Source organism: Lepus europaeus, chromosome 21 (assembly GCF_033115175.1).
Source record: "Lepus europaeus isolate LE1 chromosome 21, mLepTim1.pri, whole genome shotgun sequence".
In the NCBI taxonomy this organism is placed as follows: domain Eukaryota; kingdom Metazoa; phylum Chordata; class Mammalia; order Lagomorpha; family Leporidae; genus Lepus; species Lepus europaeus.
The window spans coordinates 33390942-33407240 of NC_084847.1; positions in this window are offsets into that span (position 1 = coordinate 33390942).

Here is a 16299-nt window from a genome sequence, read left to right on the forward strand (position 1 = left end):
GTCCGGATATGACTGCATGAAACCGGAAATATCCAGTTTTGTTTTGGCTAACTCAATCCCAGATTGCCACAGCCTCTGTGTTTGTGTTTTCTGGATATTAGCAATGGTCATTATTGTTGGAACGTTTTTGTAAATCAGGGAGCATTTAATTTTGTACAGGGAAACAATCACTGGATCCACATGCAGAAACCAGTTCTTCCTATTCGTGTATTCTAGGGAGAAAACTAGAGGAACTGCGGCAAATAAACATGATATTTCTGTTTGTATACATGACCTTTTATGCACTTGTCCAACGAAAAGACTTTGCTTTTCTCCAAAACCGTTTTTACTATGATTTGCTTGGTCTATTGCATACAAATTCCACACTACTTTGTCCGGATATGACTGCATGAAACCGGAAATATCCGGTTTTGTTTTGGCTAACTCAATCCCAGATATTGCCACAGCCCCTGTGTTTGTGTTTTCTGGATATTATCAATGGTCATTATTGTTTGGAATGTTTTTTTTAATCAGGGAGCATTTCATTCTGTACAGGGAAACAATCTCTGGTTCCACATGCAGAAACCAGTTCTTCCTATTCGTGTATTCTAGGGAGAAAACTAGAGGAACTGCGGCAAGCAAACATGATATTTCTGTTTGTATACATGACATTTTATGCACTTGCCTAAAGAAAGGAGTTTGCTTTTCTCCAAAACCATTTTACTATGATTTTCTCAGTCTATTGCATACAAATTCCACACCACTTTGTCCGGATATGACTGCATGAAACGTGAAATATCCGGTTTTGTTTTGGCTAACTCAATCCCAGATATTGCCACAGCCTCTGTGTTTGTGTTTTCTGGATATTACAAATGGTCATTATTGTTTTGAAAGTTTTTTTTTTAATCAGGGAACATTTAATTTTGTTCTGGGAAACACTCAGTGGTTCCACATGGAGACATCAGCTCTACACATTCGTATTTTCTAAGCAAGAAACTAGAGGATCTGCGGCAAACACACATGATATTTCTGTTTGTATACATGACCTTTTATGCACTTGTCCAACGAAAAGACTTTGCTTTTCTCCAAAACCGTTTTTACTATGATTTGCTTGTTCTATTGCATACAAATTCCACACCACTTTGTCCAGATATGACTGCATGAAACCGGAAATATCCGGTTTTGTTTTGGCTAATTCAATCCCAGATTGCCACAGCCTCTGTGTTTGTGTTTTCTGGATATTACAAATGGTCATTATTGTTTTGAAAGTTTTTTTTTCATCAGGGAACATTTAATTTTGTACTGGGAAACACTCAGTGGTTCCACATGGAGACATCAGCTCTACACATTCGTATTTTCTAAGTGAGAAACTAGAGTAACTGTGGCAAACAAACATGATATTTCTATTTGTATACATGACATTTTATGCACTTGTCCAACGAAAAGACTTTGCTTTTCTCCAAAACCATTTTTACTATGATTTGCTTGGTCTATTGCATACAAATTCCACACCACTTTGTCCGGATATGACTGCATGAAACCGGAAATATCCGGTTTTGTTTTGGCTAACTCAATCCCAGATTGCCACAGCCTCTGTGTTTGTGTTTTCTGGATATTTTCAATGGTCATTATTGTTTGGAACGTTTTTTTTAATCAGGGAGCATTTAATTTTGTACAGGGAAACAATCACTGGATCCACATGCAGAAACCAGTTCTTCCTATTCGTGTATTCTAGGGAGAAAACTAGAGGAACTGCGGCAAATAAACATGATATTTCTGTTTGTATACATGACCTTTTATGCACTTGTCCAACGAAAAGACTTTGCTTTTCTCCAAAACCATTTTTACTATGATTTGCTTGGTCTATTGCATACAAATTCCACACCACTTTGTCCGGATATGACTGCATGAAACCGGAAATATCCGGTTTTGTTTTGGCTAACTCAATCCCAGATATTGCCACAGCCCCTGTGTTTGTGTTTTCTGGATATTATCAATGGTCATTATTGTTTGGAACGTTTTATTTTTAATCAGGGAGCATTTCATTCTGTACAGGGAAACAATCACTGCTTCCAAATGCAGAAACCAGTTCTTCCTATTCGTGTATTCTAGGGAGAATACTAGAGGTACTGCGGCAAACAAACATGATATTTCTGTTTGTATACATGACATTTTATGCACTTGTCCAACGAAAATACTTTGCTTTTCTCCAAAACCATTTTTACTATGATTTGCTTGGTCTATTGCATTCAAATTCCACACCACTTTTTCCGGATATGACTGCATGAAACCAGAAATATCCGGTTTTGTTTTGGCTAACTCAATCCCAGATTGCCACAGCCTCTGTGTTTGTGTTTTCTGGATATTATCAATGGTCATTATTGTTTGGAACGTTTTTTTTAATCAGGGAGCATTTAATTTTGTACAGGGAAACAATCACTGGATCCACATGCAGAAACCAGTTCTTCCTATTCGTGTATTCTAGGGAGAAAACTAGAGGAACTGCGGCAAATAAACATGATATTTCTGTTTGTATACATGACATTTTATGCACTTGTCCAACGAAAAGACTTTGCTTTTCTCCAAAACCGTTTTTACTATGATTTGCTTGGTCTATTGCATACAAATTCCACACCACTTTGTCCAGATATGACTGCATGAAACCGTAAATATCCGGTTTTGTTTTGGCTAACTCAATCCCAGATTGCCACAGCCTCTGTGTTTGTGTTTTCTGGATATTACCAAAGGTCATTATTGTTTTGAACCTTTTATTTTCATCAGGGAACATTTAATTTTGTTCTGCGAAACACTCAGTGGTTCCACATGGAGACATCAGCTCTACACATTCGTATTTTCTAACCGAGAAACTAGAGGAACTGCGGCAAACACACATGATATTTCTGTTTGTATACATGACCTTTTATGCACTTGTCCAACGAAAAGACTTTGCTTTTCTCCAAAACCGTTTTTACTATGATTTGCTTGTTCTATTGCATACAAATTCCACACCACTTTGTCCGGATATGACTGCATAAAACCGGAAATATCCGGTTTTGTTTTGGCTAACTCAATCCCAGATATTGCCACAGCCCCTGTGTTTGTGTTTTCTGGATATTACAAATGGTCATTATTGTTTTGAAAGTTTTTTTTTCATCAGGGAACATTTAATTTTGTACTGGGAAACACTCAGTGGTTCCACATGGAGACATCAGCTCTACACATTCGTATTTTCTAAGTGAGAAACTAGAGTAACTGTGGCAAACAAACATGATATTTCTATTTGTATACATGACATTTTATGCACTTGTCCAACGAAAAGACTTTGCTTTTCTCCAAAACCATTTTTACTATGATTTGCTTGGTCTATTGCATACAAATTCCACACCACTTTGTCCGGATATGACTGCATGAAACCGGAAATATCCGGTTTTGTTTTGGCTAACTCAATCCCAGATTGCCACAGCCTCTGTGTTTGTGTTTTCTGGATATTTTCAATGGTCATTATTGTTTGGAACGTTTTTTTTAATCAGGGAGCATTTAATTTTGTACAGGTAAACAATCACTGGATCCACATGCAGAAACCAGTTCTTCCTATTCGTGTATTCTAGGGAGAAAACTAGAGGAACTGCGGCAAATAAACATGATATTTCTGTTTGTATACATGACCTTTTATGCACTTGTCCAACGAAAAGACTTTGCTTTTCTCCAAAACCATTTTTACTATCATTTGCTTGGTCTATTGCATACAAATTCCACACCACTTTGTCCGGATATGACTGCATGAAACCGGAAATATCCGGTTTTGTTTTGGCTAACTCAATCCCAGATATTGCCACAGCCCCTGTGTTTGTGTTTTCTGGATATTATCAATGGTCATTATTGTTTGGAACGTTTTATTTTTAATCAGGGAGCATTTAATTTTGTACAGGGAAACAATCACTGCTTCCAAATGCAGAAACCAGTTCTTCCTATTCGTGTATTCTAGGGAGAATACTAGAGGTACTGCGGCAAACAAACATGATATTTCTGTTTGTATACATGACATTTTATGCACTTGTCCAACGAAAATACTTTGCTTTTCTCCAAAACCATTTTTACTATGATTTGCTTGGTCTATTGCATTCAAATTCCACACCACTTTTTCCGGATATGACTGCATGAAACCAGAAATATCCGGTTTTGTTTTGGCTAACTCAATCCCAGATTGCCACAGCCTCTGTGTTTGTGTTTTCTGGATATTATCAATGGTCATTATTGTTTGGAACGTTTTTTTTAATCAGGGAGCATTTAATTTTGTACAGGGAAACAATCACTGGATCCACATGCAGAAACCAGTTCTTCCTATTCGTGTATTCTAGGGAGAAAACTAGAGGAACTGCGGCAAGCAAACATGATATTTCTGTTTGTATACATGACATTTTATGCACTTGTCCAACGAAAAGACTTTGCTTTTCTCCAAAACCGTTTTTACTATGATTTGCTTGGTCTATTGCATACAAATTCCACACCACTTTGTCCGGATATGACTGCATGAAACCGGAAATATCCGGTTTTGTTTTGGCTAACTCAATCCCAGATTGCCACAGCCTCTGTGTTTGTGTTTTCTGGATATTACCAAAGGTCATTATTGTTTTGAACCTTTTATTTTCATCAGGGAACATTTAATTTTGTTCTGCGAAACACTCAGTGGTTCCACATGGAGACATCAGCTCTACACATTCGTATTTTCTAAGTGAGAAACTAGAGGAACTGCGGCAAGCACACATGATATTTCTGTTTGTATACATGACCTTTTATGCACTTGTCCAACGAAAAGACTTTGCTTTTCTCCAAAACCGTTTTTACTATGATTTGCTTGTTCTATTGCATACAAATTCCACACCACTTTGTCCGGATATGACTGCATGAAACCGGAAATATCCGGTTTTGTTTTGGCTAACTCAATCCCAGATATTGCCACAGCCCCTGTGTTTGTGTTTTCTGGATATTATCAATGGTCATTATTGTTTGGAACGTTTTTTTTTAATCAGGGAGCATTTCATTCTGTACAGGGAAACAATCTCTGGTTCCACATGCAGAAACCAGTTCTTCCTATTCGTGTATTCTAGGGAGAAAACTAGAGGAACTGCAGCAAGCAAACATGATATTTCTGTTTGTATACATGACATTTTATGCACTTGCCTAAAGAAAGGACTTTGCTTTTCTCCAAAACCATTTTTACTATGATTTGCTTGGTCTATTGCAAACAAATTCCACACCACTTTGTCCGGATATGACTGCCTGAAACCGGAAATATCCGGTTTTGTTTTGGCTAATTCAATCCCAGATTGCCATAGCCTCTGTGTTTGTGTTTTCTGGATATTATAAATGGACATTATTGTTTTGAAAGTTTTTTTTTTAATCAGGGAACATTTAATTTTGTTCTGGGAAACACTCAGTGGTTCCACATGGAGACATCAGCTCTACACATTCGTATATTCTAAGCGAGAAACTAGAGGAACTGCGGCAAACAAACATGATATTTCTGTTTGTATACATGACATTTTATGCACTTGCCTAAAAAAGGACTTTGCTTTTCTCCAAAACCATTTTTACTATGATTTGCTTGGTCGATTACATACAAATTCCACACCACTTTGTCAGGATATGACTGCATGAAACCGGAAATATCCGGTTTTGTTTTGGCTAATTCAATCCCAGATTGCCACAGCCTCTGTGTTTGTGTTTTGTGGATATTACAAATGGTCATTATTGTTTTGAAAGTTTTTTTTTTTAATCAGGGAACATTTAATTTTGTACTGGGAAACACTCAGTGGTTCCACATGGAGACATCAGCTCTACACATTCGTATTTTCTAAGCGAGAAACTAGAGTAACTGTGGCAAACAAACATGATATTTCTGTTTGTATACATGACATTTTATGCACTTTGCTAAAGAAAGGAGTTTGCTTTTCTCCAAAACCATTTTTACTATGATTTGCTTGCTCTATTGCATAAAAATTGCACACCACTTTCTCCGGATAAGACTGCATGAAACTGGAAATATCCGGTTTTGTTTTGGCTAACTCAATCCCAGATTGCCACAGCCTCTGTGTTTGTGTTTTCTGGATATTATCAATGGTCATTATTGTTTGGAACGTTTTATTTTTAATCAGGGAGCATTTCATTCTGTACAGGGAAACAATCACTGCTTCCAAATGCAGAAACCAGTTCTTCCTATTCGTGTATTCTAGGGAGAATACTAGAGGAACTGCGGCAAACAAACATGATATTTCTGTTTGTATACATGACATTTTATGCAGTTGTCCAACGAAAAGACTTTGCTTTTCTCCAAAACCATTTTTACTATGATTTGCTTGGTCTATTGCATTCAAATTCCACACCACTTTTTCCGGATATGACTGCATGAAACTAGAAATATCCGGTTTTGTTTTGGCTAACTCAATCTCAGATTGCCACAGCCTCTGTGTTTGTGTTTTCTGGATATTTTCAATGGTCATTATTGTTTGGAACGTTTTTTTAAATCAGGGAGCATTTAATTTTGTACAGGCAAACAATCACTGGATCCACATGCAGAAACCAGTTCTTCCTATTCGTGTATTCTAGGGAGAAAACTAGAGGAACTGCGGCAAATAAACATGATATTTCTGTTTGTATACATGACCTTTTATGCACTTGTCCAACGAAAAGACTTTGCTTTTCTCCAAAACCGTTTTTACTATGATTTGCTTGGTCTATTGCATACAAATTCCACAACACTTTGTCCGGATATGACTGCATGAAACCGGAAATATCCGGTTTTGTTTTGGCTAACTCAATCCCAGATATTGCCACAGCCCCTGTGTTTGTGTTTTCTGGATATTATCAATGGTCATTATTGCTTGGAACGTTTTTTTTTAATCAGGGAGCATTTCATTCTGTACAGGGAAAAAATCTCTGGTTCCACATGCAGAAACCAGTTCTTCCTATTCGTGTATTCTAGGGAGAAAACTAGAGGAACTGCGGCAAGCAAACATGATATTTCTGTTTGTATACATGACATTTTATGCACTTGCCTAAAGAAAGGAGTTTCCTTTTCTCCAAAACCATTTTACTATGATTTGCTTGGTCTATTGCATACAAATTCCACACCACTTTGTCAGGATATGACTGCATGAAACCGGAAATATCCGGTTTTGTTTTGGCTAACTCAATCCCAGATATTGCCACAGCCCCTGTGTTTGTGTTTTCTGGATATTATCAATGGTCATTATTGTTTGGAACGTTTTTTTTTAATCAGGGAGCATTTCATTCTGTACAGGGAAACAATCTCTGGTTCCACATGCAGAAACCATTTCTTCCTATTCGTGTATTCTAGGGAGAAAACTAGAGGAACTGCGGCAAGCAAACATGATATTTCTGTTTGTATACATGACATTTTATGCACTTGCCTAAAGAAAGGAGTTTTCTTTTCTCCAAAACCATTTTACTATGATTTACTCGGTCTATTGCATACAAATTCCACACCACTTTGTCCGGATATGACTGCATGAAACCGGAAATATCCGGTTTTGTTTTGGCTAACTCAATCCCAGATATTGCCACAGCCCCTGTGTTTGTGTTTTCTGGATATTATCAATGGTCATTATTGTTTGGAACGTTTTTTTTAATCAGGGAGCATTTCATTCTGTACAGGGAAACAATCTCTGGTTCCACATGCAGAAACCAGTTCTTCCTATTCGTGTATTCTAGGGAGAAAACTAGAGGAACTGCGGCAAGCAAACATGATATTTCTGTTTGTATACATGACATTTTATGCACTTGCCTAAAGAAAGGACTTTGCTTTTCTCCAAAACTATTTTTACTATGATTTGCTTGGTCTATTGCATACAAATTCCACACCACTTTGTCCGGATATGACTGCATGAAACCGGAAATATCTGGTTTTGTTTTGGCTAATTCAATCCCAGATTGCCACAGCCTCTGTGTTTGTGTTTTCTGGATATTACAAATGGTCATTATTGTTTTGAAAGTTTTTTTTTTAATCAGGGAACATTCAATTTTGTACTGGGAAACACTCAGTGGTTCCACATGGAGACATCAGCTCTACACATTCGTATTTTATAAGCGAGAAACTAGAGGAACTGTGGCAAACAAACATGATATTTCTGTTTGTATACATGACATTTTATGCACTTGTCCAACGAAAAGACTTTGCTTTTCTCCAAAACCATTTTAACTATGATTTGCTTGTTCTATTGCATATAAATTCCACACCACTTTGTCCGGATATGACTGCATGAAACCGGAAATATCCGGTTTTGTTTTGGCTAACTCAATCCCAGATTGCCACAGCCTCTGTGTTTGTGTTTTCTGGATATTATCAATGGTCATTATTGTTTGGAACGTTTTTTTTAATCAGGGAGCATTTAATTTTGTACAGGGAAACAATCACTGGATCCACATGCAGATACCAGTTCTTCCTATTCGTGTATTCTAGGGAGAAAACTAGAGGAACTGCGGCAAATAAACCTGATATTTCTGTTTGTATACATGACCTTTTATGCACTTGTCCAACGAAAAGACTTTGCTTTTCTCCAAAACCGTTTTTACTATGATTTGCTTGGTCTATTGCATACAAATTCCACACCACTTTGTCCGGATATGACTGCATGAAACCGGAAATATCCGGTTTTGTTTTGGCTAACTCAATCCCAGATATTGCCACAGCCCCTGTGTTTGTGTTTTCTGGATATTATCAATGGTCATTATTGTTTGGAACGTTTTTTTTTTAATCAGGGAGCATTTCATTCTGTACAGGGAAACAATCTCTGGTTCCACATGCAGAAACCAGTTCTTCCTATTCGTGTATTCTAGGGAGAAAACTAGAGGAACTGCGGCAAGCAAACATGATATTTCTGTTTGTATACATGACATTTTATGCACTTGCCTAAAGAAAGGAGTTTGCTTTTCTCCAAAACCATTTTACTATGATTTTCTCGGTCTATTGCATACAAATTCCACACCACTTTGTCAGGATATGACTGCATGAAACCAGAAATATCCGGTTTTTTTTGGCTAACTCAATCCCAGATATTGCCACAGCCCCTGTGTTTGTGTTTTCTGGATATTATCAATGGTCATTATTGTTTGGAACGTTTTTTTTTAATCAGGGAGCATTTCATTCTGTACAGGGAAACAATCTCTGGTTCCACATGCAGAAACTAGTTCTTCCTATTCGTTTATTCTAGGGAGAAAACTAGAGGAACTGCGGCAAGCAAACATGATATTTCTGTTTGTATACATGACATTTTATGCACTTGCCTAAAGAAAGGAGTTTTCTTTTCTCCAAAACCATTTTACTATTTTTCTCGGTCTATTGCATACAAATTCCACACCACTTTGTCAGGATATGACTGCATGAAACCGGAAATATCCAGTTTTGTTTTGGCTAATTCAATCCCAGATATTGCCACAGCCCCTGTGTTTGTGTTTTCTGGATATTATCAATGGTCATTATTGTTTGGAACGTTTTTTTTTTAATCAGGGAGCATTTCATTCTGTACAGGGAAACATTCTCTGGTTCCACATGCAGAAACCAGTTCTTCCTATTCGTGTATTCTAGGGAGAAAACTAGAGGAACTGCGGCAAGCAAACATGATATTTCTGTTTGTATACATGACAATTTATGCACTTGCCTAAAGAAAGGACTTTGCTTTTCTCCAAAACTATTTTTACTATGATTTGCTTGGTCTATTGCATACAAATTCCACACCACTTTGTCCGGATATGACTGCATGAAACCGGAAATATCCAGTTTTGTTTTGGCTAATTCAATCCCAGATTGCCACAGCCTCTGTGTTTGTGTTTTATGGATATTACAAATGGTCATTATTGTTTTGAAAGTTTTTTTTTAATCAGGGAACATTCAATTTTGTACTGGGAAACACTCAGTGGTTCCACATGGAGACATCAGCTCTACACATTCGTATTTTATAAGCGAGAAACTAGAGGAACTGTGGCAAACAAACATGATATTTCTGTTTGTATACATGACATTTTATGCACTTGTCCAACGAAAAGACTTTGCTTTTCTCCAAAACCGTTTTTACTATGATTTGCTTGTTCTATTGCATACAAATTCCACACCACTTTGTCCGGATATGACTGCATGAAACCGGAAATATCCGGTTTTGTTTTGGCTATCTCAATCCCAGATTGCCACAGCCTCTGTATTTGTGTTTTCTGGATATTATCAATGGTCATTATTGTTTGGAACGTTTTTTTTAATCAGGGAGCATTTAATTTTGTACAGGGAAACAATCACTGGATCCACATGCAGAAACCAGTTCTTCCTATTCGTGTATTCTAAGGAGAAAACTAGAGGAACTGCGGCAAATAAACATGATATTTCTGTTTGTATACATGACCTTTTATGCACTTGTCCAACGAAAAACTTTGCTTTTCTCCAAAATCGTTTTTACTATGATTTGCTTGGTCTATTGCATACAAATTCCACACCACTTTGTCCGGATATGACTGCATGAAACCGGAAATATCCGGTTTTGTTTTGGCTAACTCAATCCCAGATTGCCACAGCCTCTGTGTTTGTGTTTTCTGGATATCTCCAAAGGTCATTATTGTTTTGAACCTTTTATTTTCATCAGGGAACATTTAATTTTGTTCTGGGAAACACTCAGTGGTTCCACATGGAGACATCAGCTCTACACATTCGTATTTTCTAAGCGAGAAACTAGAGGAACTCCGGCAAACAAACATGATATTTCTGTTTGTATACTTGACATTTTATGCACTTGCCTAAAGAAAGAATTTGCTTTTCTCCAAAACCATTTTTATTATGATTTGCTTGGTCTATTGCATACAAATTCCACACCACTTTGTCCGGATATGACTGGATGAAAACGGAAATATCCGGTTTTGTTTTGGCTAACTCAATCCCAGATATTGCCACAGCCCCTGTGTTTGTGTTTTCTGGATGTTATCAATGGTCATTATTGTTTGGAACGTTTTTTTTTAATCAGGGAGCATTTCATTCTGTACAGGAAAACAATCACTGGTTCCACATGCAGAAACCAGTTCTTCCTATTCGTGTATCCTAGGGAGAAAACTAGAGGAACTGCGGCAAACAAACATGATATTTCTGTTTGTATACATGACATTTTATTTACTTGCCTAAAGAAAGGAGTTTGCTTTTCTCCAAAACCGTTTTTACTATGATTTGCTTGGTCTATTGCATACAAATTCCACACCACTTTGTCCGGATATGACTGCATGAAACCGGAAATATCCGGTTTAGTTTTGGCTAACTCAATCCCAGATTGCCACAGCCTCTGTGTTTGTGTTTTCTGGATATTATCAATGGTCATTATTGTTTGGAATGTTTTTATAAATCAGGGAGCATTTAATTTTGTACAGGGAAACAATCACTGGATCCACATGCAGAAACAAGTTCTTCCTATTCGTGTATTCTAGGGAGAAAACTAGAGGAACTGCGGCAAGCAAACATGATATTTCTGTTTGTATACATGACATTTTATGCACTTGCCTAAAGAAAGGACTTTGCTTTTCTCCAAAACCATTTTACTATGATTTTCTCGGTCTATTGCATACAAATTCCACACCACTTTGTCCGGATATGACTGCATGAAACGTGAAATATCCGGTTTTGTTTTGGCTAACTCAATCCCAGATATTGCCACAGCCCCTGTGTTTGTGTTTTCTGGATATTATCAATGGTCATTATTGTTTGGAACATTTTTTTTAATCAGGGAGCATTTCATTCTGTACAGGGAAACAATCTCTGGTTCCACATGCAGAAACTAGTTCTTCCTATTCTTTTATTCTAGGGAGAAAACTAGAGGAACTGCGGCAAGCAAACATGATATTTCTGTTTGTATGCATGACATTTTATGCACTTGCCTAAAGAAAGGAGTTTTCTTTTCTCCAAAACCATTTTACTATTTTTCTCGGTCTATTGCATACAAATTCCACACCACTTTGTCAGGATATGACTGCATGAAACCGGAAATATCCAGTTTTGTTTTGGCTAACTCAATCCCAGATATTGCCACAGCCCCTGTGTTTGTGTTTTCTGGATATTATCAATGGTCATTATTGTTTGGAACGTTTTTTTTTTAATCAGGGAGCATTTCATTCTGTACAGGGAAACATTCTCTGGTTCCACATGCAGAAACCAGTTCTTCCTATTCGTGTATTCTAGGGAGAAAACTAGAGGAACTGCGGCAAGCAAACATGATATTTCTGTTTGTATACATGACAATTTATGCACTTGCCTAAAGAAAGGACTTTGCTTTTCTCCAAAACTATTTTTACTATGATTTGCTTGGTCTATTGCATACAAATTCCACACCACTTTGTCCGGATATGACTGCATGAAACCGGAAATATCCAGTTTTGTTTTGGCTAATTCAATCCCAGATTGCCACAGCCTCTGTGTTTGTGTTTTATGGATATTACAAATGGTCATTATTGTTTTGAAAGTTTTTTTTTTAATCAGGGAACATTCAATTTTGTACTGGGAAACACTCAGTGGTTCCACATGGAGACATCAGCTCTACACATTCGTATTTTATAAGCGAGAAACTAGAGGAACTGTGGCAAACAAACATGATATTTCTGTTTGTATACATGACATTTTATGCACTTGTCCAACGAAAAGACTTTGCTTTTCTCCAAAACCGTTTTTACTATGATTTGCTTGTTCTATTGCATACAAATTCCACACCACTTTGTCCGGATATGACTGCATGAAACCGGAAATATCCGGTTTTGTTTTGGCTAACTCAATCCCAGATTGCCACAGCCTCTGTGTTTGTGTTTTCTGGATATTTTCAATATTCATTATTGTTTGGAACGTTTTTTTTAATCAGGGAGCATTTAATTTTGTACAGGGAAACAATCACTGGATCCACATGCAGAAACCAGTTCTTCCTATTCGTGTATTCTAGGGAGAAAACTAGAGGAACTGCGGCAAATAAACATGATATTTCTGTTTGTATACATGACCTTTTATGCACTTGTCCAACGAAAAGACTTTGCTTTTCTCCAAAACCATTTTTACTATGATTTGCTTGGTCTATTGCATACAAATTCCACACCACTTTGTCCGGATATGACTGCATGAAACCGGAAATATCTGGTTTTGTTTTGGCTAACTCAATCCTAGATATTGCCACAGCCCCTGTGTTTGTGTTTTCTGGATATTATCAATGGTCATTATTGTTTGGAATGTTTTATGTTTAATCAGGGAGCATTTCATTCTGTACAGGGAAACAATCACTGCTTCCAAATGCAGAAACCAGTTCTTCCTATTCGTGTATTCTAGGGAGAATACTAGAGGAACTGCGGCAAACAAACATGATATTTCTGTTTGTATACATGACATTTTATGCACTTGTCCAACGAAAAGACTTTGCTTTTCTCCAAAACCATTTTTACTATGATTTGCTTGGTCTATTGCATTCAAATTCCACACCACTTTTCCGGATATGACTGCATGAAACCAGAAATATCCGGTTTTGTTTTGGCTAACTCAATCCCAGATTGCCACAGCCTCTGTGTTTGTGTTTTCTGGATATTATCAATGGTCATTATTGTTTGGAACGTTTTTTTTAAATCAGGGAGCATTTAATTTTGTACAGGGAAACAATCACTGGATCCACATGCAGAAACCAGTTCTTCCTATTCGTGTATTCTAGGGAGAAAACTAGAGGAACTGCGGCAAGCAAACATGATATTTCTGTTTGTATACATGACATTTTATGCACTTGCCTAAAGAAAGGACTTTGCTTTTCTCCAAAACCATTTTTACTATGATTTGCTTGGTCTATTGCATACAAATTCCACACCACTTTGTCCGGATATGACTGCATGAAACCGGAAATATCCGGTTTTGTTTTGGCTAATTCAATCCCAGATTGCCACAGCCTCTGTGTTTGTGTTTTCTGGATATTACAAATGGTCATTATTGTTTTGAAAGTTTTTTTTTTTTAATCAGGGAACATTTAATTTTGTTCTGGGAAACACTCAGTGGTTCCACATGGAGACATCAGCTCTACACATTCGTATTTTCTAAGCGAGAAACTAGAGGAACTGCGGCAAACAAACATGATATTTCTGTTTCTATACATGACATTTTATGCACTTGCCTAAAGAAAGGACTTTGCTTTTCTCCAAAACCATTTTTACTATGATTTGCTTGTTCTATTGCATATAAATTCCACACCACTTTGTCCGGATATGACTGCATGAAACCGGAAATATCCGGTTTTGTTTTGGCTAACTCAATCCCAGATTGCCACAGCCTCTATGTTTGTGTTTTCTGGATATTATCAATGGTCATTATTGTTTGGAACGTTTTTTTTAATCAGGGAGCATTTAATTTTCTACAGGGAAACAATCACTGGATCCACATGCAGATACCAGTTCTTCCTATTCGTGTATTCTAGGGAGAAAACTAGAGGAACTGCGGCAAATAAACCTGATATTTCTGTTTGTATACATGACCTTTTATGCACTTGTCCAACGAAAAGACTTTGCTTTTCTCCAAAACCGTTTTTACTATGATTTGCTTGGTCTATTGCATACAAATTCCACACCACTTTGTCCGGATATGACTGCATGAAACCGGAAATATCCGGTTTTGTTTTGGCTAACTCAATCCCAGATATTGCCACAGCCCCTGTGTTTGTGTTTTCTGGATATTATCAATGGTCATTATTGTTTGGAACGTTTTTTTTTTAATCAGGGAGCATTTCATTCTGTACAGGGAAACAATCTCTGGTTCCACATGCAGAAACCAGTTCTTCCTATTCGTGTATTCTAGGGAGAAAACTAGAGGAACTGTGGCAAGCAAACATGATATTTCTGTTTGTATACATGACATTTTATGCACTTGCCTAAAGAAAGGAGTTTGCTTTTCTCCAAAACCATTTTACTATGATTTTCTCGGTCTATTGCATACAAATTCCACACCACTTTGTCAGGATATGACTGCATGAAACCGGAAATATCCGGTTTTTTTTGGCTAACTCAATCCCAGATATTGCCACAGCCCCTGTGTTTGTGTTTTCTGGATATTATCAATGGTCATTATTGTTTGGAACATTTTTTTTTAATCAGGGAGCATTTCATTCTGTACAGGGAAACAATCTCTGGTTCCACATGCAGAAACTAGTTCTTCCTATTCGTTTATTCTAGGGAGAAAACTAGAGGAACTGCGGCAAGCAAACATGATATTTCTGTTTGTATACATGACATTTTATGCACTTGCCTAAAGAAAGGAGTTTTCTTTTCTCCAAAACCATTTTACTATTTTTCTCGGTCTATTGCATACAAATTCCACACCACTTTGTCAGGATATGACTGCATGAAACCGGAAATATCCAGTTTTGTTTTGGCTAACTCAATCCCAGATATTGCCACAGCCCCTGTGTTTGTGTTTTCTGGATATTATCAATGGTCATTATTGTTTGGAACGTTTTTTTTTTAATCAGGGAGCATTTCATTCTGTACAGGGAAACATTCTCTGGTTCCACATGCAGAAACCAGTTCTTCCTATTCGTGTATTCTAGGGAGAAAACTAGAGGAACTGCGGCAAGCAAACATGATATTTCTGTTTGTATACATGACAATTTATGCACTTGCCTAAAGAAAGGACTTTGCTTTTCTCCAAAACTATTTTTACTATGATTTGCTTGGTCTATTGCATACAAATTCCACACCACTTTGTCCGGATATGACTGCATGAAACCGGAAATATCCAGTTTTGTTTTGGCTAATTCAATCCCAGATTGCCACAGCCTCTGTGTTTGTGTTTTATGGATATTACAAATGGTCATTATTGTTTTGAAAGTTTTTTTTTTAATCAGGGAACATTCAATTTTGTACTGGGAAACACTCAGTGGTTCCACATGGAGACATCAGCTCTACACATTCGTATTTTATAAGCGAGAAACTAGAGGAACTGTGGCAAACAAACATGATATTTCTGTTTGTATACATGACATTTTATGCACTTGTCCAACGAAAAGACTTTGCTTTTCTCCAAAACCGTTTTTACTATGATTTGCTTGTTCTATTGCATACAAATTCCACACCACTTTGTCCGGATATGACTGCATGAAACCGGAAATATCCGGTTTTGTTTTGGCTAACTCAATCCCAGATTGCCACAGCCTCTGTGTTTGTGTTTTCTGGATATTTTCAATATTCATTATTGTTTGGAACGTTTTTTTTAATCAGGGAGCATTTAATTTTGTACAGGGAAACAATCACTGGATCCACATGCAGAAACCAGTT